Below are 27,626 nucleotides of genomic sequence, written 5' to 3'. Positions count from 1 at the left end.
TCCCACCTCCGATATTTTGTAAATAAAGTCGTGGCGAAACTTATATTTCGAAAACATGTCGAAAAGTATTTCTAACACTTATAGTGAAAATAATTCTAAGTGTTAGGTTTTTGGAAAAATTTCGCCAGAGTTTCCTCTGTAACTGGAGGTGGCCACGCTTTCAAGCGTATCATTTTCTTTTATAAATCAAATCGACAATTTTCTTATTCAATCAAAACAATATTCAACGCATCAACTAGTTAATAAACATGTAAATCGCAAAAATTACATGAACTTGTAGTTTTTCCAAAACTATGGTGTAAATCCCATTACTTTTAGCGGATCTTCATATAAATTAGTCCGGTTTCGTAAAAACCCCGTTTTTATAGAAATTCCGTCTTTACAACTTCTTGTAAATTTTACAAAAAATTGTTATTTTATCGAAACTTTGTGCTACACAAGTGTTTACACACTTGTGTGTTCTAAAAATCATTCTTGTTAACGTAAGATCCGTCTTTGGAAAACATGATTTCTTTGATACTTGGTTCTTTGAAAATACCACTTGTAGATCCGTAGATCTACTAGTTTTAAACACTATTTTACAAGCAAAATCGCTTTTACACAAGTTCATGATTCGTGTGTGGTAGAGTTTCATCCTTTAACCCTTGTTACTTCCAAAACAACCTTATGTCATGATCCATGATCATGACCAACCTGGGTTAAATGATGATCCGAGCTACCACAACAGAGATCGGGTCCAAATAATCACACAAATCAAATACTACAAGATTTACACAACAAACAAGCTTTTAACCATCAATATTAGTGTTTTTAGTAGACTTTAGTGTGTCATCTTGTAAGATTACTAGTTTTAACCATTACAAATCAATTTTAACCACTTCAAAATAGTTCGAGAGGGTGATTTAAGTAACTTACTACTAGCTCGAGGCTAGGGAAGAATCTAGACACAAAAAGGGTGGATAAAAGCAAGAGAGTGAGGTCCTTTAAGCTCCGAGTGCACCAAGCCTTCTTATATGTGATCCTTGATACTTATATGGACTTGGAATGTGAAGATCAAAATCGAAAAATATGATGGATGTAGAGGGGATGTTCGGCCGAAGCCTTTGAGAGAGAGAGGGAGTGTTTGAGAGTTGAGTTGTGAATGTTATGATCATATGTGCAAATCTATGTTTTTATAGACAATTAACAAGTGCTTTATCCACAATTTCTTATGTCTCCTTGATATTAAACATTATGGATTATTATAATCAAGATGGTACAAGTTATGGTCACAATGTGGCCGAAATCGGCCAGGGGGGGGGGGTTCTTGGTTGGATTTCAAGTGTTAGTTAGATAATAGTTAGGTTAGTTAGGTTAGTTAAGTGCTTAACCCGGTTAGTAGTGTGTTGTGCTTTATGGCGGGTGTTAGGGCATTCAGGGACCCTAACTGGCTCAGAAAAAGGTAAATAATGTTATTAGCAATATTTTCGTATTCCGGGTATAGTCCGGTTGTTCGGTTGGATAGTAATCCGTTAAAGCGCTTAACAAAGCTTTAGAGTGTCGTTAATACCATTTTTAGTGACACAACTTATTCCCGACACTTTGGAGAGTGTCTAGTAATATTTTTCTCATGTTTTGGCACTTTATTAGTTAGCTAAAAGCTGAATTGTTCATTAAAGTGCTGAGTTTTGTGCATAGTGTACGTCTTAGGCACATCCAGTCATTGTAACTTATTCCTAGAGACGCAGTTCTACAACCCTTGTATCCCTACACTCACTATTGGTGTAGTGAAATATTTCTGGCTCATACAGGCCTTAAAGGCAGTGTCTGCCTGATGCTCGCTTTATCAGCATGTTCAATAGGTTATCCGTTTGTAGTGCTACTGTGCTTTTGTGCATCATGTTTGTCACTAGAGTTCAGTATGTAAATAATGTAGTGACGGTAATTAAAGTATGATGCAGGAATATGAATGTATCAGAAATCAAGTAGCAGTTCATCAGTAATTTCAAGCAAGCACAATAATTAAGTAGTAGTTAATCATTAATTAAGTCGTACGGATACCTGGTTTAGTGAGGGTTGTCACACACTTCAACGCCAATTGTCGAACCGGCCCCCGCAACGCAGCAACTCCTGCCCCTACTCAACAAGCTCTTCTTACTGCCCCTCAGGGTCAACAATAAGCAGCTCCAGCGCCCGCGGTCCATGCTAGAGCTTGCTTCGCATGTGGCGATCCCAACCACTTTGCGAATGTGTGCCCGAACAGGGTGGTCAAGCAGGAGCCTCAGCAGCAGCAACAGCAACCGCAACCTCAACAGCAACAGCAGCAACAACAACAACAAGAACCACGCGGACGCACCTTTAACATCAACGTCCGTTAAGCTCAAGCCGACAACAATGTGGTTAATGGTACGTCCCTTGTGAATGGTATATATGCTTCGTGTTTATTTGATACTAGAGCCGATAACTGTTTTGTATCGTTGGAATTCGAAAAGCTCCTAAATCATAAGCGCCCCCACCTACCATCGTCATTCGATGTCGAAGTTGCCACCGGAAGAACCGTCGCTGTCAATTCTGTTCTTCGTGATTGTACTCTCGAGCTCAACAATTACATCTTTCCTATCGGCCTCATTCCGATGCAGCTCGGAAGTTTTGACATGATAGTAGGCATGGATTATTTTCGTGAGAATCATGCTGAAGTTGTGTGCTTCGATAAGATGATTCGTTTCTCCCTCGCTAATGGTGATTTATTGTGTGTTTATGGCGAAACTACTTCGAAATCTCAAGCTCATGTCATGTATCCAAGCTAGCAAGTATCTCCGCAAGGAATATAGAGCTTTCTTGGCCAACATTTTAGTAGTGGAGAAGGAAAAGAAAGGTAATTGTCACACCCCCAAAATCCACCCGCGGAGTACCACCGCTTGGGAGCGTGACTGACCAGGATCAAGTCATCAATCATATCAAACCATAGCATTTAATACAACAGTAAATAGTGTAAATCATCGTGACATGATTGATGTTTCAAAACCAACATCGTTAAGTAGCGGAAGCATAGTAATGTATCTCAAAATGATTATAAGTTCACATAAAGTTCATGATCCATATCCCACAACGACCTGCTCCTCTCTTGTGCAAGCTCCATCATGTACCTAAGGTCCTGCAAGGCATGCAGCAAATAATCAACAAACTAGTTGAGCGAGTTCACAGAAAGTAAGTTCATAGTGTAATGCATAAGTATAGCTAGTGGGGGCTTCCCATACTAGTGTGTAATAAAAGTGGGGGCTTCCCATGTTCATCCTGGTTAATGAGGGCTTCTCATTAACGGTACTTACTAGACTAACTTCCGACCATGTGTTCTTCTTTACCGAGAACAGGAAAACGTACAGGGTCACGTAGGCTTTACGTGACGTGCCCTTCCCCGAGGACAGTGGTACGCGTGAGGGCTACGTAGGCTTTACGCAGCGTGGCCTTCCGACCTGGAAGCCAGTAGATGGTATTGGGTTACGTAGGCTTTACGTAACGTGTCCTCCCGACCCGGGAGACATATGGCAAATATACTGGGTTACGTAGGCTTTACGTAACGTGTCCTGACTGACCTGAGGACGATGGTCTATAGTCTGGTATATGCGTAAGTACGAGTAATCATTCCATATCCAACATATCCAACCCAATTCCCAACCCGGGAATCCCATGCCTTGGCTGTGTGAACTCACCTTGGTTTGCTCGGCAGATACACAAGGAATATAAGTAGCAAGTAAAGGGTCACTCACGTCCTATCATGGTTATTATACGAGTCAGGTTCGTATATAGTACGTATATAGCAATCACGTATAGTCATGGCAAACATGTACGCACATAAGCAGATAAGGCATAGCATGTGAGGATCCAATGGTCTAAGTCCAATCATACCCGGCCCAATGTCATAAGCAGCCCAATAACAAAACAATCCAGATTCTCAATCGGCCCAAATAGCAAACACATACAAGTCCATTAATAAACAGTCCACAGTTCAAATCGTTGGGCTCAATAGATTGGGCCCGTGACAGTGAAGGCCCAACAGTGTGCGTGTAAAGGGTGGTCTCGAGTCGCAACGGAGATCTCGAGTCGCAACCGGAGATTACGAGTCGCAACAGCTGGTTGCGAGTCGCAATGGAGATCTCGGTTCATCATGGTCTGGTTACGACTGATCATGTGCTGGTTACGAGTCGCAACGGGACTCGCAACCGTGGTTTCGGCTGGTTCTGTTGTGGTTTCGAGTCGAGACGGGGAGGTTCCGACTCGCAATCTGAGTCGCAACCGGCTGTGTAACTGGTTTCCATAATTCCTGCATTGACTTATCCGTGATTTCAGCTAACAGTTTGGTCAGTTTCGGTAACCAGATCAATTAACATAATTTCAACAATTCATTAGCATAATATTGATCAAATATAACAATTGCAACACAATTTCATAAGAACCCTAACAAAATATGAACCACCAACTTATCGGTTTGCATAAACAAGCATCCGGTTAACAACAATAACCTATACACAAACTAATCAATCAAGTTAACCATTCGTATTGCATGACATATCAGCCGATTACTACTAGCTTCTACCGATTCATATAAGCATGTATTCACTACATAACATCACTCGGTTTTTACATAACAAGAACAATCCGATTTGTGTGAACATTTACCATATATGAGTGTCGATTTCATGATAAGAACATGCATCATCACATTAGCAAACTCAATCATACAAGAACCCTATATCATCATCATCATGGCAGTTATAACAAGTATCAACATATCGATCATAATAAACTTAACACTAACCGATTGAATCTAACAAGGAGAGTGTGATCCGATCGAGATGATGGTTCTGCCGTCGAGTTCCAAGCAAGCCGAGAGGGAGAGAGCAAAGCTTCTAGGGTTTGTGTGTGTTTGTGATTTTGCAAAAGTGGTAAAACAACACCCCTAAACTCGGTTTTGTGTTGCGAGTGGGGAGTGGGCCGAGCCCACACGGTTGTCTAATGGACCCGAGAACAAGGAGTGGCCCCAAGGGCTTTGTGTGGCCGGTTCACATACATCCGACATACATACACACATAATGCATATAACATAACATATATCATGAAATCAATTAATCATTCGGGTTTATAAAATCACATATCGTGCACAAACGTTACATCAAGCAAGCCTAAAGTTCGAGTTGTCACATTATCCCCAACTAATTGGAAATTTCGTCCCGAAATTTGGTATGCACTCACTGAGGAAGCTAGGTAAATTGTACTGTTCACTGATTTTCCTGGGGTGTCACATCCTCCCCCCGTTGATCTGGAATTTCGTCCCGAAATTCCGAAGTAGTAGCTTCAGCCTCAGTAGTGGTTGCCTGGTTCCCGAATAACTGGGGGTACTTTTCTGTCATCCTGTCTTCGCGTTCCCAGGTGTACTCTGGGCCACGTTTGGAGTTCCAACGAACTCGAACAAGAGGGATTCTCTTGTGTTTGAGGACCTTCACATCCCGGTCCGTGATTTCAACTGGTTCCTCGACGAACTGCAACCGCTCGTCGATAGTGAGTTCCTTAAAAGGAATGATGAGGTTTTCATCTGATAAGCACTTCTTTAAGTTCGACACGTGAAAAACATTGTGAACTGCCCCGAGTTCAGCTGGTAGTTTCAACTTGTAGGCTACTTTGCCAATCTTTTCTATGATTTCGAATGGTCCGACGTACCGCGGATTCAGTTTGCCCCGTTTGCCAAAACGAACCACACCCTTCCAGGGTGAAACTTTCAATAAAACCCGGTCCCCGACCTCGAATTCCAATGGCTTTCTACGCTTATCCGCGTAGGCTTTCTGACGGTCGCGTGCTGCCGCCATGCGTTGTCGTATTTGTGCAATCTTTTCTGTGGCGTCCACAACAATCTCTGGACCCGTGATCTGACTATCTCCCACCTCTGCCCAACAGAGAGGTGACCGGCATTTACGCCCGTACAATGCCTCGAATGGAGCGGCTTGAATGCTGGTATGGTAACTGTTATTGTAAGAAAACTCCACCAAAGGGAGGTGCTTTTCCCAGCCGTTGCCGAAATCAATGACGCATGCCCGAAGCATGTCTTCAAGAGTTTGAATCGTACGCTCAGACTGTCCATCCGTCTGAGGGTGGTATGCTGTGCTCATGTCTAGTCGTGAGCCAAAGGATTTATGCATTGCTTGCCAAAGTTCTGACGTGAATCGTGCGTCGCGATCCGAAATGATGGACGTGGGCACCCCGTGCCTCGAGACAACTTCTTTAAGATAGACGTCTGCAAGTGTGGAGAACTTGTCCGTTTCCTTAATCGGCAGGAAGTGTGCAGACTTAGTGAGTCGATCAACTATGACCCATATCGTATCGTTCCCACGCTGGGATCTAGGTAGGCCTGTAACGAAATCCATGGAAATTTCTTCCCATTTCCACTGAGGTATCTTAGGCTGCTGAAGTAGACCAGCTGGTTTCTGATATTCGACCTTGACTCTTGCACATGTCAAGCATTTTCCAACATACGTAGCAATGTGGGCCTTCATACTAGGCCACCAATAGGTAGTGCTGATATCGTGGTACATTTTATCCGACCCTGGATGTACCGAATAGCGAGACTTGTGTGCTTCATCCATCACAAGTTCGCGTAGACCGCCATAGAGTGGGACCCAAATCCGGCCCGTTACATAGTAGGCGCCATCTGCCTTCTGTTCCATTTGCTGTCGTGAGCCGCGTAAGGCTTCAGCCTTGACGTTTTCGGGCTTCAGTGCTTCTGTCTGAGCAGCTCGTATCTGTGCAGGAAGACTGGACTGAATCGTAAGCTGTAGCGCTCGCACGCGCTTCGGTAAAGTGTCCTTTCGACTGAGGGCATCAGCCACAACATTGGCTTTGCCTGGATGATACTTGATGGCGCATTCGTAATCGTTAAGTAACTCGACCCATCGTCGTTGACGCATGTTCAAATCCTTCTGCTTAAGAATATGCTCGAGACTCCTGTGATCGGTGTAAATCGTGCACCTGGTACCGTACAGGTAGTGTCGCCATATCTTAAGCGCAAAAACAACAGCTCCCAGCTCTAAATCGTGCGTCGTGTAGTTCCGTTCGTGAACCTTGAGTTGACGAGAGGCGTAAGCAATAACCTTGTCGCGCTGCATTAACACACATCCCAGTCCCCGAATGGATGCATCACAATAAACCACGAAGTCATCTGTGCCCTCTGGCAATGAGAGGATAGGTGCACTGCAAAGTCTATCCTTTAGGTGCTGAAAAGCAGTCTCCTGGGGCTCTCCCCAGCGATAGGTAACACCCTTCTGTGTCAGTAGCGTAAGCGGCTGAGCAATCTTCGAGAAGTCTCTAATAAACCGTCTGTAGTAACCTGCCAGACCCAAGAATTGGCGTATTTCCGTTGGCGTACGCGGTGCAGGCCAGTTCCTGATCGAATCTACCTTGGATGGATCGACATGGATCCCATCCTTGTTTACCACGTGGCCTAAGAAGTGGACTTCACGAAGCCAGAAGTCGCATTTAGAAAGCTTGGCGTACAACTGTTCCTTCCGAAGGAGTTCCAAAATGAGGCGAAGATGCTGCTCGTGTTCCTCCTGACTCTTGGAGTAAATCAGGATGTCGTCGATAAATACAATGACGAACTTGTCAAGATAGGGTTTGCATACCCTGTTCATAAGATCCATGAACACCGCGGGCGCGTTCGTTAACCCAAACGGCATGACAAGAAACTCGTAGTGACCGTAACGAGTTCTGAAGGCTGTCTTGGAGACGTCCTCATCCCGGACTCTCAGCTGATGATAACCAGACCTCAAGTCTATCTTCGAGTAGTAGCACGACCCTTGCAACTGGTCGAATAAGTCGTCTATGCGTGGAAGAGGATAACGGTTCTTCACCGTCACCTTGTTCAGTTCCCTGTAGTCTATACACATCCTGAACGTACCATCCTTCTTTTTCACGAAAAGTACTGGAGCTCCCCAAGGCGAAGAGCTTGGTCGTATGAAACCCTTTTCCAAGAGTTCCTGCAGTTGCTTTGACAATTCCTCCAATTCCGATGGAGCTAGGCGATATGGTGCGCGAGCTATGGGTGCTGCTCCTGGAGCGAGCTCGATCTGAAATTCAACCTGACGATGAGGCGGTAAGCCTGGTAAGTCTTCAGGAAACACCTGAGGGTAATCACGTACAACTGGAATGTCTTCCAATTTCTTTTCCTTTGCTGAGGCGTCTGTAACAAGAGCCAAAATGGCTGTGTGACCCTTACGTAAGCATTTCTGAGCCTTCAAGAAAGAGATGATGCCCACCACTGCACCACTCTTGTCGCCTTGAACTTCTAGAGGTTCCTGACCAGAACGAGGAATGCGAATAACCTTTTCGCTGCATAAGATTTCTGCCTGGTGTTGGGAAAGCCAATCCATCCCAATCACGACGTCGAAGCTACCCAAAACTATGGGAATGAGATCAATGGAGAAGGCTTGACCAGCTAGGATAAGATTACAACCCTGAACTACGTGCGTGGCTTCTAGACTTTTACCGTTAGCTAACTCTACTACATGTTTGGTGGGTAAAAGTGTTGGTGCACGTTTTAGCAGTTGACACATTTTCACAGACATATAGCTTGTATCCGCACCCGAATCAAATAAAACAGTAACGTAAATATTGTCGAGGAGAAACTTACCCATAACAACGTTGGGATCGTTCACTGCGTCGCCTCGACCTAGTACAAAAGCACGACCACGAGCTTCATTGCCGTTGTTGTTGTTGCCGCCGTTATCGTTGCCGTTGCCCTGGTTGTTATTGTTGTTGCGGTTCTGGTTCAACTGAGGGCAATCGCGTTTGAAGTGACCTTCAGCCCCACACTGGAAACATCCTCGGTTCCCACGCTGTGGCTGCTGCTGCTGCTGCTGGTTTTGTGGAGCTGGTTGCTGAGGCTGCTGATTCTGATTCGCAGGACGAGGGCTCCTGCAGTCTTTGGCCTCGTGCCCCATCTTAAGACACCTTTGACAGCGACCCTTGTTACATGGGCCGTGGTGATGCCTGTTGCAGTTGTGGCACCTGGGTTGACTACCCTGATATCTCCTCTGTCTGTGACCACTAGAGGATTGCTGACTGGGACTCTGATAGTGATCGATCTTCTGCTGCTGAGCTTGTGGCTGAACAGATGCTGAGCCTTTGCTGGAATCCCCATCCCATTTTCTTTTACTGTCACCAGATGTAGCAGGAGTAACTGAGGTGGTGACGTTAGCAGTAGCATTAACACGCTTTGGCAGTCTATTCTGATCCACTGCCTGATCAGTGATACGGTGAGCAAGACGCTGGATTTCTTGGATGTTTTCGAGGTTAGCCGACGTCACGTGGCTCTGAATTTCTGGCGCCAATCCCTTGAGATACAACTCAATGCGCTTGTAGGGAGGGTCCACCATAGTAGGACACAGAACGGCCAGCTCATTGGACCGTTTGGTATACGCTTCGATTTCCGATCCAACCATTTTCAAGTTATAAAGCTCATCTTCCAGCTTGTGTATGTCTTCCCGCGTGCAATACTCACGCTTGATGAGTTCCTTGAAATCGTTCCATGGGGTGGCGTTAGCAGCTGCCAACCCTAAGATCTGGACTTGGGCGTTCCACCAAGTCAATGCTATCCCTTCCAAAGTACCGGTAGCAAACTTGACCTTGCGAGCCTCAGGGCACTCGCACATTTCGAATACTGATTCTAGCTTCTCGAACCAGTGGAGGAGTCCCACTGCTCCTTCTGTGCCGCTGAAAGAGTTCGGACGACAGTCCATGAAGTTCTTGAACGTGCAGACAGGCTGCTGCGCGTGTTGACCTATTGTGTACGAGTAGGACGAGAGTTAAATACGAGCGTTAATGTAGGATCTAAAGATCCTAGTGTGTGCCTATACTGCAGGATATACTACCTGCTTGAGCTGCTGCAACTGCCGCAGCAACTTGAGCTTGAACAAGAGCCTCTAGCTGGGCTTGTGTCATGTTGATTCGTCCAGACATGATCTTCATAGTAACAAGTAGCATACGTAAGAATGGTTCGCGGGTAGGGCGATGACAGAAAAGCGTAGGCATATAGGTGTTCTCATGAAATCAAAGCATGTGTATCTAAGCGTAATGCGAGCAAAGTTCTAAACAATTCTAGCATACAGGCAATAAACATAAACCTTATTACCTAAGATGTCGAGTCTTGCACGTGGAGCGAAGCGTCGTTGTGGATCGTTGAGAGCACTGTACTGGTTATAGTCCGGTTTTAATAAAACGTTTTCCCATATTAAAACCAAGTTCTCTATAACCAATGGCTCTGATACCAATCTGTCACACCCCCAAAATCCACCCGCGGAGTACCACCGCTTGGGAGCGTGACTGACCAGGATCAAGTCATCAATCATATCAAACCATAGCATTTAATACAACAGTAAATAGTGTAAATCATCGTGACATGATTGATGTTTCAAAACCAACATCGTTAAGTAGCGGAAGCATAGTAATGTATCTCAAAATGATTATAAGTTCACATAAAGTTCATGATCCATATCCCACAACGACCTGCTCCTCTCTTGTGCAAGCTCCATCATGTACCTAAGGTCCTGCAAGGCATGCAGCAAATAATCAACAAACTAGTTGAGCGAGTTCACAGAAAGTAAGTTCATAGTGTAATGCATAAGTATAGCTAGTGGGGGCTTCCCATACTAGTGTGTAATAAAAGTGGGGGCTTCCCATGTTCATCCTGGTTAATGAGGGCTTCTCATTAACGGTACTTACTAGACTAACTTCCGACCATGTGTTCTTCTTTACCGAGAACAGGAAAACGTACAGGGTCACGTAGGCTTTACGTGACGTGCCCTTCCCCGAGGACAGTGGTACGCGTGAGGGCTACGTAGGCTTTACGCAGCGTGGCCTTCCGACCTGGAAGCCAGTAGATGGTATTGGGTTACGTAGGCTTTACGTAACGTGTCCTCCCGACCCGGGAGACATATGGCAAATATACTGGGTTACGTAGGCTTTACGTAACGTGTCCTGACTGACCTGAGGACGATGGTCTATAGTCTGGTATATGCGTAAGTACGAGTAATCATTCCATATCCAACATATCCAACCCAATTCCCAACCCGGGAATCCCATGCCTTGGCTGTGTGAACTCACCTTGGTTTGCTCGGCAGATACACAAGGAATATAAGTAGCAAGTAAAGGGTCACTCACGTCCTATCATGGTTATTATACGAGTCAGGTTCGTATATAGTACGTATATAGCAATCACGTATAGTCATGGCAAACATGTACGCACATAAGCAGATAAGGCATAGCATGTGAGGATCCAATGGTCTAAGTCCAATCATACCCGGCCCAATGTCATAAGCAGCCCAATAACAAAACAATCCAGATTCTCAATCGGCCCAAATAGCAAACACATACAAGTCCATTAATAAACAGTCCACAGTTCAAATCGTTGGGCTCAATAGATTGGGCCCGTGACAGTGAAGGCCCAACAGTGTGCGTGTAAAGGGTGGTCTCGAGTCGCAACGGAGATCTCGAGTCGCAACCGGAGATTACGAGTCGCAACAGCTGGTTGCGAGTCGCAATGGAGATCTCGGTTCATCATGGTCTGGTTACGACTGATCATGTGCTGGTTACGAGTCGCAACGGGACTCGCAACCGTGGTTTCGGCTGGTTCTGTTGTGGTTTCGAGTCGAGACGGGGAGGTTCCGACTCGTAATCTGAGTCGCAACCGGCTGTGTAACTGGTTTCCATAATTCCTGCATTGACTTATCCGTGATTTCAGCTAACAGTTTGGTCAGTTTCGGTAACCAGATCAATTAACATAATTTCAACAATTCATTAGCATAATATTGATCAAATATAACAATTGCAACACAATTTCATAAGAACCCTAACAAAATATGAACCACCAACTTATCGGTTTGCATAAACAAGCATCCGGTTAACAACAATAACCTATACACAAACTAATCAATCAAGTTAACCATTCGTATTGCATGACATATCAGCCGATTACTACTAGCTTCTACCGATTCATATAAGCATGTATTCACTACATAACATCACTCGGTTTTTACATAACAAGAACAATCCGATTTGTGTGAACATTTACCATATATGAGTGTCGATTTCATGATAAGAACATGCATCATCACATTAGCAAACTCAATCATACAAGAACCCTATATCATCATCATCATGGCAGTTATAACAAGTATCAACATATCGATCATAATAAACTTAACACTAACCGATTGAATCTAACAAGGAGAGTGTGATCCGATCGAGATGATGGTTCTGCCGTCGAGTTCCAAGCAAGCCGAGAGGGAGAGAGCAAAGCTTCTAGGGTTTGTGTGTGTTTGTGATTTTGCAAAAGTGGTAAAACAACACCCCTAAACTCGGTTTTGTGTTGCGAGTGGGGAGTGGGCCGAGCCCACACGGTTGTCTAATGGACCCGAGAACAAGGAGTGGCCCCAAGGGCTTTGTGTGGCCGGTTCACATACATCCGACATACATACACACATAATGCATATAACATAACATATATCATGAAATCAATTAATCATTCGGGTTTATAAAATCACATATCGTGCACAAACGTTACATCAAGCAAGCCTAAAGTTCGAGTTGTCACAGTAATCCTGGGGTGAAAGATGTCCCTGTTGTTTGCGAATTCCCCAACATCTTTCCCGATGATTTACCCAGACTTCCGCCAAGTCGTGATATCGACTTTCGTAACGACCTCATTCCTGGAGCTAACCCTGTTGCTAAAGCGCCTTATCGTCTCGCTCCGTCTGAAATGCGTGAACTCTCAAGTCAGCTCCAGGAATTGCTTGATAAAGGCTTCATTCTCCCTAGCACCTCTCCTTGGGGCGCACCAGTCCTTTTCGTCAAAAAGAAGGATGGGTCATTCCGGATGTGCAAAGACTACAGGGAGTTGAATAAGCTAACTATCAAGAATCGCTATCCCCTGCCCCGAATCGATGATTTATTTGATCAATTGCAAGGTGCTTCATGTTTCTCAAAAATCGATCTACGCTCAGGCTATCACCAATTATGCATCCAAGAGGAGGATATACCCAAAACCGCTTTTCACACTCGATACGGCCACTATGAGTTTGTTGTTATGCCTTTTGGTTTAACCAACGCACCCGCGGTTTTCATGGATCTGATGAATCGCGTGTGTAAACCATTTCTCGACCGCTTCATCATTGTGTTCATTGATGATATCCTGATTTATTCCAGGCCGATAGCCAAACACGTGCAGCATCTACGTTTGGTTCTCAAGCTACTCCAAGGGAATCGACTCTATGCCAAGTTCTCCAAGTGTGAATTCTGGCTGGAGGAGGTTTAATTCCTCGGTCACGTTGTCAATAGTCAAGGTATTTATGTCGATCCTGTGAAGATTGAAGCTGTTAAGAGTTGGGTTACGCCTAAGAACCCGTCTGAAGTCCGTTCTTTCCTCGGACTAGCGGGCTATTACCGCCAATTTATCGATGGATTCTCTAAAATCGTCGTGTCGCTTACCTCTCTCACACATAAAGACAAGCCTTTTGTTTGGGGAACTGAACAAGAGACTGCCTTTCAAACCCTCAAGCACATGCTTTGCAATGCTCCCGTCCTTGCGTTACCCGACGAAAACGATGACTTCATTGTCTATTGTGATGCCTCGAACCTTGGTCTTGGTTGCATTCTCATGCAACAAGACAAGGTTATCGCTTACACATCTCGACAACTCAAGATCCACGAGAAGAACTATACGACCCATGACCTCGAGCTAGGCGCAGTTGTTTTTGCGTTGAAGATTTGGCGACACTACCTTTACGGTACTAAGTGTACGGTCTTCATCGACCATAGGAGTCTACAACACATTTTCAACCAGAAAGAACTTAACATGCGTCAACGCCAATGGGTGGAACTTCTCAACGATTACGACTGTGAGATTCGTTATCATCCAGGCAAAGCAAATGTCGTTGCCGACGCCCTCAGCAGACGAAGCTATTTGCATATCACTCGTAATATTCCTGCGCAGCATCATCTCGAGTCTCTCATTCGCGAAGCCCAGCATGCATGTTTTACCGAGTGTACCTTAAAGAAGGAAAGGATTCATCACGATGGAGCCCAGTTAGTGAGTAAATTGAACGGGATATTCCATTATTTGGACCGAATTTGGATCCCTAAATGGACCGATTTGCAACAGACTCTGATGGACGAAGCCCATAAGTCTCGATATTCTATTCATCCCGGTGCCGATAAAATGTACCAGGACCTTCGCTACAAGTACTGGTGGCCAGGCATGAAGAAAGATATCGCTTTCTATGTTTCGAGGTGCCTGACTTGCTCGAAAGTCAAGGCCGAGCACCAAAGACCCTCTGGCTTGCTTGTGCAACCCGAGATCCCGATGTGGAAATGGGAAAGCATAGCCATGGATTTTATCACGAAACTACCATGAACAACCGCAGGTCACGATAGCATCTGGGTTATCGTCGATCGCTTGACCAAATCTGCGCATTTCCTCCCAATACGGGAAGACTTCAAGGTAGAAAGATTAGCCCGAATTGTAGGATCGTTGAATCGATCTAAACGAGTCAATTAGAAGAGTTCTTGACCAAATCAGAGTCAGAATTCATTGATTTGATCTTCATTCAGCTTGATATGCACTTAGAAGTAGATTAAATGTCGATTGTATTGATATAACAACTTTACACGAGCTGGAGACACTTCGGCAGAGCTTCGCTATCGGAATCACAACGTTCTAAATGACAAACACAAGACCACTATTTATAGGAGATTCAGGTCGCATGAACTAGTACAGCCAGGTCGCACGAACTGGTGCTGCCAGCTCACACGAACTGCCACTTCGTACGAGGTGGACTAGTTCAGGCCTGTTTTCCTATTCTCTTGAACTACGTGTCTTGGTCTATCTAATCTATTACATGACTCGATACAAGACGAAGTCAACAGACATATGCACCAACAAACTCCCCCTTGGATGATGACGAGTCTTTAGTGTGTCGAGTCGGCAGTCTTGATCAGTCTTCTCGCTCTCTCCAAAGTATCTATCTCTGTAAGCATCCTTCAATCTTTCTCTATCTTCTTCTATCAGAATCTCAACCTGGCTCTATCTTCTCTCTAATTCTCTTGATCAGGTCTCTTGATTCTTTAAGTTCATCAGCATCAGCAGCTTCTATCTCGAACTTTGTTCCAAGATCTGTATCTAGCTCTAACGTCTTCAGACTCCCCCTTTCGATAACAAACTCCCCCTTAAGTGCAACTGGGATCACAATCTGGAATCTTCTATCTACAGGCTCTGGATTGAAAAACTTGGCTTTACAGATTCCACAGATTCAGGAACGTTTCCTGGCTTTCCGTAGCAACAAGGTTAGTAATCTGGCTTTAATCTGCATTCGCTCAGGAGTCGAAACTTAGCTCTTTTAAAAACCTGCACAAACTCTACCCAAAAGTAAATTCCACAATTTTTAAAATTTTAACAATTTTAGAATCCACTTGTAGATATAGTTCAATATTAACAATTTTAAACTCTGATTAACCACTTGTATTTGTAATACACAAATTTGGTTTCAAATTAATGAACCATTTAATCATTTCAAAGTCATTTCTCATCTCAAAACAAACTCTCCTAATCCATTGTCCATCATGTTTAGCATCGGAATTTTGAAAATCAGCTTTTCAACATCAGTTGTCGAAAATAAGATGAAATAAAATCTTTTTGATTTTTCAAAATCTTATGCTAAAACGCATTCTTTTTAGATTTTTTTAATGAAAAACAATAAAGAAATATTTACAGACAATATTTTTGTTAGTTTGTGTAAGAGGATCATATCAGTTTATGAGACAAATCACTAACACCGTTGACCTTTTTAGACTTTAAGTTCTAAACGATTCACTTAGGTTGTCAGTATATTGATCCACTTAAATTTTCACAAAAAGTTCAATTGTTTCGAGATACGAATTTAGTGTTTTAAGCACTTAAACTTATTCGCGTGTACCACCTCAGAATATACTCCCGTATCATGATTTCTATATTCACTCTTATAGGTGAATGTACACTAATGATATCTGTAAACGGGTAATGCGGGACCATGAGAGGCTCAGGTTAGAACTTCCGTTCAGACAAAGAGATGATGGCTCGACTTTAGGTGTGTGCCGTTTGGGGATCTTTTCTTCAACAACACACGATTGCCATTTTTTTAATGTTTCATCATTTTTTATGCTGAGGGTGGACTTTATTATTAAAGCAGTGCAGAGTATTATACGAGGACTAGGCTATTGCTTCCGCAAAATCAGAAGTCCTGGTATAATACCCCAGATATCTTCACGCACAAAGACCTAGTATGTCAGAAATAGGCAATCTCTCAAACAAGATTTCGGGGGTTACCCATATATCCAAGAGATGTTTCCCATGAGATAAGTAAGTATTAATATTTAGATTTATATCTCGAAATCAATCTACTGAATGAGTAAAAATCTACTGGCATATCATTAGTGAGACCGTTTATCACATTTGACTTTACAAATCTTTAGCATGCTGTGATTGTCCATTGATGTACTATCATTTCCTCTTTTTCACAACAAAACTCATTTTTTATTTTTCAATGTTTTTGGTTTTTTAGATTTTATCATGTTTTTGGGTTTTTCAAATTTTCAAAATTTCTAAATTTTTTACTCCCCCTAAAATAAAAAATATGTTTCAATTTTTGATTTTCTGGGAAAATTTGAAAATAAACGCAATAAACTGTACAAATAAAGTGACAAACTGATGTGAATTGCTTCAATTCTCCATTCACTTGGCTTAAAAAATCAGAACTCCCCCTGACAACAAACTATTTTCCCATTATGATTTCAAAACACTTAAGTTTGTTTTAATCAAAATGGTTTTTCCGGAAAATTAGTTTTGTTGATTTCACTTGTAGAATCGGGGTTGAATTCATCATTTTGATCTTTCAACCACTTGTAGGAAAGTTAAATCAAGTTCAATTTAATGACCTTGATTAACCACTTGTAAGAACAATCATTTTTTTCTTTTCTTTAACCACTTGTAAAATCTAACATTTTTAGGTTTTTTCACACAAACATTTTTTCAAGAATGATACCACTTGAAAGAAATTATCACTTTGACAATTTTCAAAACAATTTTAAGAATGATGCCGATTCATGCTCCACGATTACCTACTTGGGAGCTCCGGCAAGTCAGTATTTTTAAGCTTGGAATACTGACACCCTAGCCTGGCCAGCTTTTGGTGCATCCGGTTCAATTTCACTTGGTCTTTGGACATTCCTTTTTGCTTCATAAAATTCTTTCAACCCTTTGGCCCTTCCATCAACCATCTTACCAATGATATGTTTCACTTTTCCATTGAACGCCTTTTCGACATCAAATTCTTTCTTTTCAGAATAGAATCGATTCGAAATCTCAACTTTTCCAACTTTTTGTTTAAAATTTTCAGTCCGCAATGGTGGAAAGTTGACGTCATCCATTAACGGAACTGAACTTTCTCTTTTTAGCTCAACTTGTGGCTCCTCTGACTTTGACGAGTCAGTTTCATCGCCAGATTTATCATCTGATTTCTTAACAACCCACGCTTGGTTGTTAAGATTCACTCTTCTTTTGTAAAACCTTTTTGAACACTCACCAACTTCAAATGTAGAATTTTTAAACACTTTGAATTTTTTAGTTGGTGGTTCAGTTTTATCAACAACTTTCTCTTTGAGTTTAAAAAGAACTTCCTGTTTTAAGTTGGTTGCCATTGAACAGTTCCAAGCGATGTGACCAACTTTTTTGCATTTATAGCAAGTTCTTATCTCCCTTTTCTGATTAGCTTCATTCTTCTCATATTTCTGTTTTTCTGCAAGAAACGATTTGTTCGACTGCTTCCAGAATGAGCTCTTTTTCTCTTCTTCAGAACTTGCCCTTGAAACAAGTACTGTTTTTGATTTAGAATCTTTAATATTTTAATTATTTTCGACATCAAAACCCAACCCCTTCTTTTTGAAATTGCTTTTATGATTCGGTTTCTTTTGATGACCTGGACCGAAACCTTTTTTCTTGTTTAACCATTGTTGAACTCTAGAAGTATATTTAGGTTTTGAAAATCCCATTTTATCTTTTATTTCTGAAAATTTTATTTTTATCAATTTAAAAACTGTTTTAATATTTTCAATTTTCACATTTTTAATTGGAAATTCATCATCAGAAAATAATTTGTCTGAATCATTCAAAGTATATGCTACTTTGAATGTTTCGTCATTCAAATTATTTTTTGACATCAAAAAATCTTTATTGTAAACCCTTTTGACCGATGATTTCGAACTGTCAATTGATGAACTTGAGCTCTCAGATTCAGACTTTGACTTTGACTCCGACTCCCCATCCTTATCCAACACCTGATCGACCACTTTCTTTATTAACTCAGACTGATGATCAGTGTCAGACGATGTGAATGTGACGTCAATGTTGTCTGGTAAGTCATCAAGTGTTTCGGACTTTAACTTTATATTGACAGCCTTTTTAAGTTGTTCTGAATTTGGTTTTCTGTGAGAATAACCTTCCCAGATCGGAGGCGGACACCTTTTATAATTTGCACTTTGTTTCTTACCAGTATCCGTATCTTCCGACTTCTTATCTTGAAAAGCTTCAAAACCTGCAACTATCGGATAAATTCGATCAATCAAGTAATCAGAACTTGAATAACTCATTAGCAATCGTCTGATTCTTTCATTCTCAATCTTTTCAGTCTCCAATTCCTGCTGCAACTTTGCACACTCATCAATATAGTGATTGATGGCCTTTTGCTTAGACATCATCGTTGCATTCATCATTGTCAAAGCATCTTCTCTTTCTGAATTTGTCTTTTCCAACTGATTGACTGTTCTGTTCAGCACATCATAAGATTCTTTCACGTACTTAACATCGAACAATAATTTTTCTTTCATCTCGTCAAGCTCACTATACTTCTTATCTTTCTCTTCACAATGTTTGCATGGTTCCAAACATTTCAGACAAGGTTTTGTGACCTCTACAATATTTTCAACAATCTTTTCAGCAACTTTAACCTCTTCACTCTATTCATTCTTATCTTCCTAAGCAACATTCTCACATTTTACCTCTTTCTTTTCTTTTGCTGCTTGTTTTTCCTTTAGCTTCTCCAATTTATCTGCAAAATAAAATTTGAAACTTTCAGGAGATAGATGAGTTTTACCAATGTGTATTTGTTTAATTTCTTCATCATCATCATCACTACAATCAATTGATGATTGATAAAAAACTGGTGTCTTTTCTGAACTATCTTCTGAAGTGACAGACTCTTCATCTTGACTTTTCTCATCTTCTGCAATCACATCCATCCATTCTTTCATCAACTCAGGCTCTTGAATGATCTATGCAATAAATGCTCTAAACTTTGAGTTACTTTCAGCCAGAATATATTTGTCCCAGCTAAATCCCTCTGGCAATTTTTCATCTTCTTGATCTGGAGGCATAGTAATACTGTGACAACTCGAGTTTCCGAGATTCCACTTTCGCATTTATTGCACGTTAACTGTTTGTTTAGTTGTTACTTATACAATTTGTTGCTTTGTAACTATATACGTTTTGATTTGATAAAGTGTATTGTGATTGTGCATGGTTATGTGTTATTTACGAAAGATTTGGCAAATACATGAACTTGGTGATGAAACTGTAAATTATATTGGGATGGGTGTTCTTTATGTAAAAGATGATACTTAGGGGTGAGTAGAGTAGTTAGTGAAACGATTAGTAACTCTTAACCCTAACCTCCCTCACAAATCATTTCACAAATCATCATACGTATCTTCAAGATTTCTCTACAACCCTCTCTTGCAATCATCTTCTTTCTCATTGGCACAAGTTCTCTTGCATCAATCTTGATCTTTCAATCCATCTAGAATCAATCCAAGGTAATTGTTCAATGATTTCTTGTTGTTAATCTTTGATTATGTGATTCATGCAAAACCCTAGTTCTACATGTAATGGTTCTGTGTTTGTTGATTCTGATTATTGTGAAGTGGTTATGAGTAGTTGTATAATCATTTGCCTGATGTTAAGATGCATGATATGTTAGAATTGTTTGATTTTGATTTGATTACAGCATTACCAAAGTATGAAGATTAGGGTTTTGATCGTAGTCTTCTGCAAACGTAACTGTTCCATTGATTCTGTGAAATGATTTTTGGAATTCACGCATGTTGAAAAGTCTGAGTTTTGATTAAACACAATATGGTCCGACTTTTGAATAGTATACATGATATGTCCGAATTTTTATTAAGGAGACATGAAGTCCGAATTTTATCACCTAGAACCCTTGAGTCCGAATTTCATTTAAATTGTAATGGTCCGATGTTTCATTGATTTGGTTGGTCCGAGTTTGTACAAGGGACTTGGTCCGACTTTTATATGTTAAGGGGGGGGGTCCGACTTTTTGAATGTTAAGGGGGGATCCGACTTTTATGATGTTGCTAGGGTCCGACCTTTGTGATGTTTATGTATGTCCGAATTTTTGAGAGAAGAACATAAGGATCCGACTTTTGTCAAGGGTAATATGGTCCGAGTTTTGTGGCTAGGTAGGGTCCGAATTTTTGACAAGGTAAAGCCTTGTCCGAACTTGTGATTAAGGAAAGCATATGTCCGAGTTTATGCTTATGTTATGGTCCGAGTTTCACTAGGGGTTGCTTGTCTGAGTTTTATGCTTGATGCACTTGTCCGAATTTCATGATGCTTGTGTAGTCTGAGCTTTGTCAATGTTTATACAGTCCGAATTTGTTGAGTTGTTGACAGAACCAAGTAGATGTTGAATGAAAAACAATTATCCTGTCACCACTGTATGTATGTTACTGAATGTTACTTACTGTATGTTGCTGTACGTTACTGTATGTTACTGTGCAATCTTTGGCATGTTATTCGGTAAACAATTATCACACGGAACACAGTTGATTGGATACTAAGGACTTGTAAACCCTAATCGAATATAAACAATTACATCGAGTTTATGTGCAATGTACCCTAGGTCGTGTGTAATGGACCTAATCATTTATTTACACTAGAAGCAATAACATACCGAGCAAACCAAGGTGAGTTCACACTCTTACCAAGGCATGGGATTCCCGGGGTTTGGGAATGAGATTGAAGGAATGAGATTGAATAGATACATGTACTTACACTATTACTAGACTATCTACCATCGTCCTCGGATGCGCAGGACATATACGTAAAACCTACGTATACCTGTACTCATCACTGTCCTCAGGTTGCGAAGGACACTCACGTAAAACCTACGTGAACTTATACTCACTATTGCCTCGGTTGTGTCAGGCACTTACGTAAAACCTACGTAAACCCCCGCGTACCACTGTCCTCGGTTTGTGAAGGACACTTACGTAAAGCCTATGTAAACCTTGTACGTACTACTGTTCTCGGATTAAGAAGAACACTTATGGTTACAAATAGTCTAGTGTATATGCAATTATGGGAAGCCCCCACCAATAGAACATACTATCGGCCCGGTAGAGACACACGTTACGAAAGGAACTTACTATAACAAACTTACTTACTGTGAACTCGCTCAACTAGTGGTTGACTCTCTGTTACATGCCTTGCAAGTCGTTAGGTATGCATGGAGCTTGCACTGGGAGGCACGGTCGTTGTGGACAAGGATCATGAATGCTTGATTTAAACATTATGACATTACATACTTTATTTATGATTGGGCTTTTACTCATACGCTTCCGCTAAACTTTGTTATTACATTTATGTTTTGAACACCCTTCATATGGATTGGTTTGGTTAAATGACAATTACTTATACTATTTACGTTGTTCTATACGATTGGTGGCTTGATCCTGGTCAGTCACGCTCCCAAGCGGTGTTACTCCACAGGTGGATTTTGGGGGTGTGACAGATTGGTATCAGAGCCATTGGTTATAGAGAACTTGGTTTTAAAATGGGAAAAACGTTTTTATTAAAACCAGACTATAACCAGTACAGTGCTCAACGATCCACAACGACGCCTCGCTCCACGTGCAAGACTCAACATCCTAGGTAATAAGGTTTATGTTTATTGCCTACATGCTAGAATTACATAGAACTTTGCTCGTGGTATGCTTAGATTACATTGCTTACTATTCGTTATTGCTTGAGAACACTTGTGTGCTTACTCTCTTCTGTCATCGCATTATTCGCGAACCTCTCTCACTTATGTTACATTTGCTATGAAGATCATGGCTGGACGTATCAACTTGACACAAGCCCAGTTGACAGCTCTTATCAGCGAACAAGTTGCTGCGGCACTTGCAGCCGCACAAGCAGGAGGTATACCCTGCAGTCGTAACTCACACTAGGATCTTTACATCCTACATTCCTAAACAACTCTTGTGCTTAACCTTGTCCTGTTCTTATATACACAACAGGTCAACACGCTCAGCCACCTGTTTGCACTTTCAAGAATTTCATGGACTGTCGTCCAAGCACGTTCAGTGGCACGGAGGGAGCAGTGGGACTCCTCCATTGGTTTGAAAAGCTCGAGGCTGTGTTTGAAATGTGTGAATGCCCTGAGGCTCGCAGGGTGAGGTACGCCACTGGCACACTAGAAGGAATTGCGCTGACTTGGTGGAATGCGCAAGTTCAACTTTTGGGATTGGCAGCTGCAAACGCCACTCCTTGGAATGATTTCAAGGAACTGATTAAACGGGAATACTGCACACGCGACGACATCCACAAGTTAGAAGTGGAGTTCTTTCATTTGAAGATGACTGGGTCGGAAATTGAGGCATATACTAAAAGGTCAAACGAGCTGGCAGTTCTGTGTCCAACTATGGTGGACCCTCCTATTAGACGTATTGAGTTGTATCTCAAAGGGTTGGCACCAGAAATTCAGAGCCATGTAACATCGGCTAATCTTGACAATATCCAGGCTATTCAACGCCTTGCTCATCGCCTCACGGATCAGGCAGTGGAACAGAACAAGCTGCCTAAACGTATCAGCGCTACTGCCACCACTACCACTTCTGCTACTCTTGCTACTCCCAGTGACAACAAGAGAAAATGGGATGGGGATTCCAGCAAGGGATCAGCTTCAGTTCAGTCACAGGTTCAGCAACGAATGACTGACAACTATCAGAGCCCTAGTCAGCAATCTTCGGGCAGTCACAGGCAGGGTGGATATCGAGGGAACCTTCCAAGGTGTAACAACTGTAACAGACACCACAGTGGCCAGTGTAACAAGGGTCGCTGTCAAAGGTGCCTCAAGATGGGTCATGAGGCCAAGGATTCTAGGAGCCCACGGCCTGCGAATCAGAATCAGCAGCAGTAGCAAGCACAGCAGAATCAGTAACAGGGCAACAAGGGATGTTTTCATTGTGGCGCTGAAGGTCACTTCAAAAGACACTGCCCTCAGTTAAACTGAAACCAGAACAACAACAACAACAATAACAACAATCAGGGCAATGGCAACAACAACAATGGGGGAAACAACAACGGCAACGAAGCTAGGGGACAAGTATTTGTGCTGGGGCAGGGTGATGCCAGAAATGATCCCAACGTGGTTATGGGTAAGTTTCTTCTCGACGACTTTTATGTTACTGTATTGTTTGATTCGGGTGCGGATACAAGTTATGTGTCTTTGAAAGTTAGCCAAATGTTAAAACGTGCACCAACTCCCCTAAACACCAAACATGTCGTAGAGTTAGCTAATGGTAAAAGTCTAGAGGCCACACACGTAGTTCAGGGTTGTAATCTTATCCTCGCTGGTCAGACTTTCTCCATCGACCTCATTCCTATAGTTCTGGGTAGTTTTGACATCGTCATTGGTATGAACTGGTTATCCAAACAGCAAGCAGAGATCCTATGCGAGGAGAAGATAGTTCGTATTCCCCGTGCTGGTAAGGAACCTCTCGAAATTCAAGGTCACAAGAGTGGTGCTGTGGTTGGCATCATCTCCTTCCTGAAGGCTCAGAAATGTTTACGAAAGGGTCACACTGCCATTTTGGCACTAGTTACTGATGCATCAACGAAAGAGAAAAGAATAGAGGATATCCCAGTTGTACGCGAATTTCCTCAAGTGTTTCCTGAAGATTTACCTGGTCTACCGCCTCATCGCCAGGTCGAGTTTCAAATCGAGCTAGCTCCATGAGCAACACCTATAGCTCGCGCACCATATCGTTTAGCTCCAACCGAACTGGAAGAACTGTCAAAGCAACTACAAGAGCTCTTGGATAAGGGTTTTATTCGCCCTAGCTCTTCGCCCTGGGGAGCTCCAGTACTGTTTGTGAAGAAGAAAGATGGAACTTTCAGGATGTGCATAGATTGCTGCAAACTGAACAAGGTGACAGTGAAGAACCGCTACCCTCTACCACGTATTGATGACTTATTCGACCAGTTGCAAGGGTCGAGCTACTACTCCAAGATTGATCTAAGGTCAGGTTACCATCAGCTGAGAGTCCGGGATGAGGACGTCTCTAAGACAGCATTCAGAACTCGCTACGGCCACTACGAGTTCCTAGTCATGCCATTCGGGCTAACAAATGCACCGGCAGTTTTCATGGATCTTATGAACAGGGTGTGCAAGCCTTACCTAGACAAGTTTGTGATAGTTATCATTGACGACATCCTGATCTACTCCAAGAGTCAGGAGGAGCACGAGCAGCATCTACGTCTTATCTTGGAACTTCTTCGAAAGGAACAACTGTACGCTAAGTTTTCAAAATGCGACTTCTGGCTTCGTGAAGTTCACTTTTTGGGCCATGTGGTAAACAAGGATGGGATTCATGTTGATCCATCCAAGGTAGATTCGATCAAGAACTGGCCTGCACCGCGTACACCAACAGAAATACGCCAATTCTTGGGTTTGGCGGGTTACTACAGACGATTCATTAAAGACTTCTCATAGATCGCACAGCCGCTTACTTTGTTGACACAGAAAGGTGTTACCTATTGTTGGGGTAATACACAAGAAACGGCTTTTCAATACCTAAAAGATAGGCTCTGCAGCGCACCTATTCTCTCATTGCCAGAGGGCACGGACGACTTTGTGGTTTACTGCGACGCATCAATTCAGGGTCTTGGTTGTGTATTGATGCAAAGGGATAAAGTCATTGCTTACGCCTCGCGCCAACTTAAGGTTCATGAACGAAACTACACGACGCACGATTTAGAGCTGGGAGCTGTTGTTTTCGCGCTCAAGATATGGCGACACTACCTGTACGGTACCAAGTGCACTATTTACACCGATCATAGGAGTCTCGAGCATATCTTCAAGCAGAAGGAATTGAACATGCGTCAACGACGATGGGTTGAACTACTGAATGATTACGAATGTGCCATCAAGTACCATCCAGGCAAAGCCAATGTTGTGGCTGACGCTCTCACTCGAAAAGACACTCTACCTAGGTGTGTACGAGCCTTGCAGCTCACTATTCAGTCTAGTCTTCCTGCACAGATACGAGATGCTCAGGTAGAAGCATTGAAACCAGAAAACGTAAGGGCTGAAGCCTTACGTGGCTCAAGGCAACGATTGGAACAGAGGGAAGACGGCGCCTACTACGTAACGGGGCGTATTTGGGTCCCACTATATGGCGGTTTACGAGAACTTGTAATGGATGAAGCTCACAAGTCTCGCTACTCGGTACATCTAGGTTCGGATAAAATGTATCACGATCTCAGAACTACATATTGGTGGCCTAGCATGAAGGCCCACATAGCAACTTACGTCGGCAAGTGTTTGACCTGTGCGAGGGTCAAGACGGAGTACCAGAAACCCTCAGGCCTACTTCAGCAACCCAAGATACCACAGTGGAAATGGGAAGAAATTTCCATGGATTTTGTTACTGGCCTGCCTAGATCCCAGCGTGGGAATGATACTATTTGGGTGATCGTAGATCGACTCACAAAGTCTGCTCATTTCTTGGCTATCAAAGAAATGGATAAGTTCTCTACCTTAGCAGACGTCTACTTGAAGGAAGTTGTTTCGAGGCACGGAGTGCCAACTTCTATTATTTCGGATCGGGATGCGTGATTCACTTCAGAATTATGGCAAGCAATGCACAAATCTTTTGGCTCTCGGCTAGACATGAGCACAGCTTACCATCCACACACAGATGGGCAGTCTGAGCGCACTATCCAGACTCTAGAAGACATGCTTCGGGCGTGTGTTATTGATTTCGGCAACAGCTGGGAAAAGCATCTCCCTTTAGTGGAGTTTTCGTACAATAACAGTTACCACACCAGCATTCAGGCCGCTCCATTCGAGGCATTGTACGGATGTAAATGCCGGTCACCTCTCTGTTGGGCAGAGGTGGGGGATAGTCAGATCACAGGTCTAGAAATGGTAGTTGATGCTACTGAACGAATTGCACAGATACGACAACGCATGGCGGTAGCTCGTGACCGTCAGAAAAGTTACGCTGATAAGCGCAGGAAGCCACTCGAGTTCCAAGTTGGGGATCGAGTGCTACTTAAAGTCTCACCCTGGAAGGGTGTGGTTCGTTTTGGTAAACAGGGCAAGCTCAATCCGCGGTATGTTGGACCGTTCGAAATCACTGAAAGAATAGGAAAAGTAGCCTACAGACTAAACCTACCAGCTGAACTCGGTGCAGTTCACAATGTTTTCCACGTGTCGAATCTGAAGAAGTGTTTGTCAGATAGACCCTCATAGTTCCTTTGAAGGAACTCAGTATCGACAAACAGTTGCACTTCGTCGAGGAACCAGTTGAAATCACGGACCGAGATGTTAAGGTCCTCAAGAACACTAGAATACCTCTTGTATGAGTTCGTTGGAACTCCCGTCGTGGCCCAGAGTACACCTGGGAACGAGAAGACCAAATGGAACTCAAATATCCCCAGTTATTTGAAAACCGTGCAACCACTGCTGAGGCTGAAGCTACTACAGAATTTCGGGATGAAATTCCAAATCAACGGGGGGATGATGTGACACCCTAGGAAATCCAGTAAACGATACAACTTAACTAGCTTCCTCAGTAACCACATGCTAAATTTCGGGACGAAATTTCTTTCAAGTTGGGGATAATGTGACAACTCGAGTTTTCGAGATTCCACTTTCGCATTTATTGCACGTTAACTGTTTGTTTAGTTGTTACTTATACAATTTGTTGCTTTGTAACTATAAACGTTTTGATTTGATAAAGTGTATTGTGATTGTGCATGGTTATGTGTTATTTACGAAAGATTTGGCAAATACATGAACTTGGTGATGAAACTGTAAATTATATTGGGATGCGTGTGCTTTATGTAAAAGATGATACTTAGGGGTGAGTAGAGTAGTTAGTGAAATGATTAGTAACTCTTAACCCTAACCTCGCTCACAAATGATTTCACAAATCATCATACGTATCTTCAAGATTTCTCTACAACCCTCTCTTGCAATCATCTTCTTTCTCATTGGCACAAGTTCTCTTGCATCAATCTTGATCTTTCAATCCATCTAGAATCAATCCAAGGTAATTGTTCAATGATTTCTTGTTGTAAATCTTTGATTATGTGACTCATGCAAAACCCTAGTTCTACATGTAATGGTTCTGTGTTTGTTGATTCTGATTATTGTGAAGTGGTTATGAGTAGTTGTATAATCATTTGCCTGATGTTAAGATGCATGATA

This window comes from Helianthus annuus, chromosome 10 (genome assembly GCF_002127325.2).
Source record: "Helianthus annuus cultivar XRQ/B chromosome 10, HanXRQr2.0-SUNRISE, whole genome shotgun sequence".
In the NCBI taxonomy this organism is placed as follows: Eukaryota; Viridiplantae; Streptophyta; class Magnoliopsida; order Asterales; family Asteraceae; genus Helianthus; species Helianthus annuus.
This window is presented reverse-complemented; position numbering follows the sequence as displayed.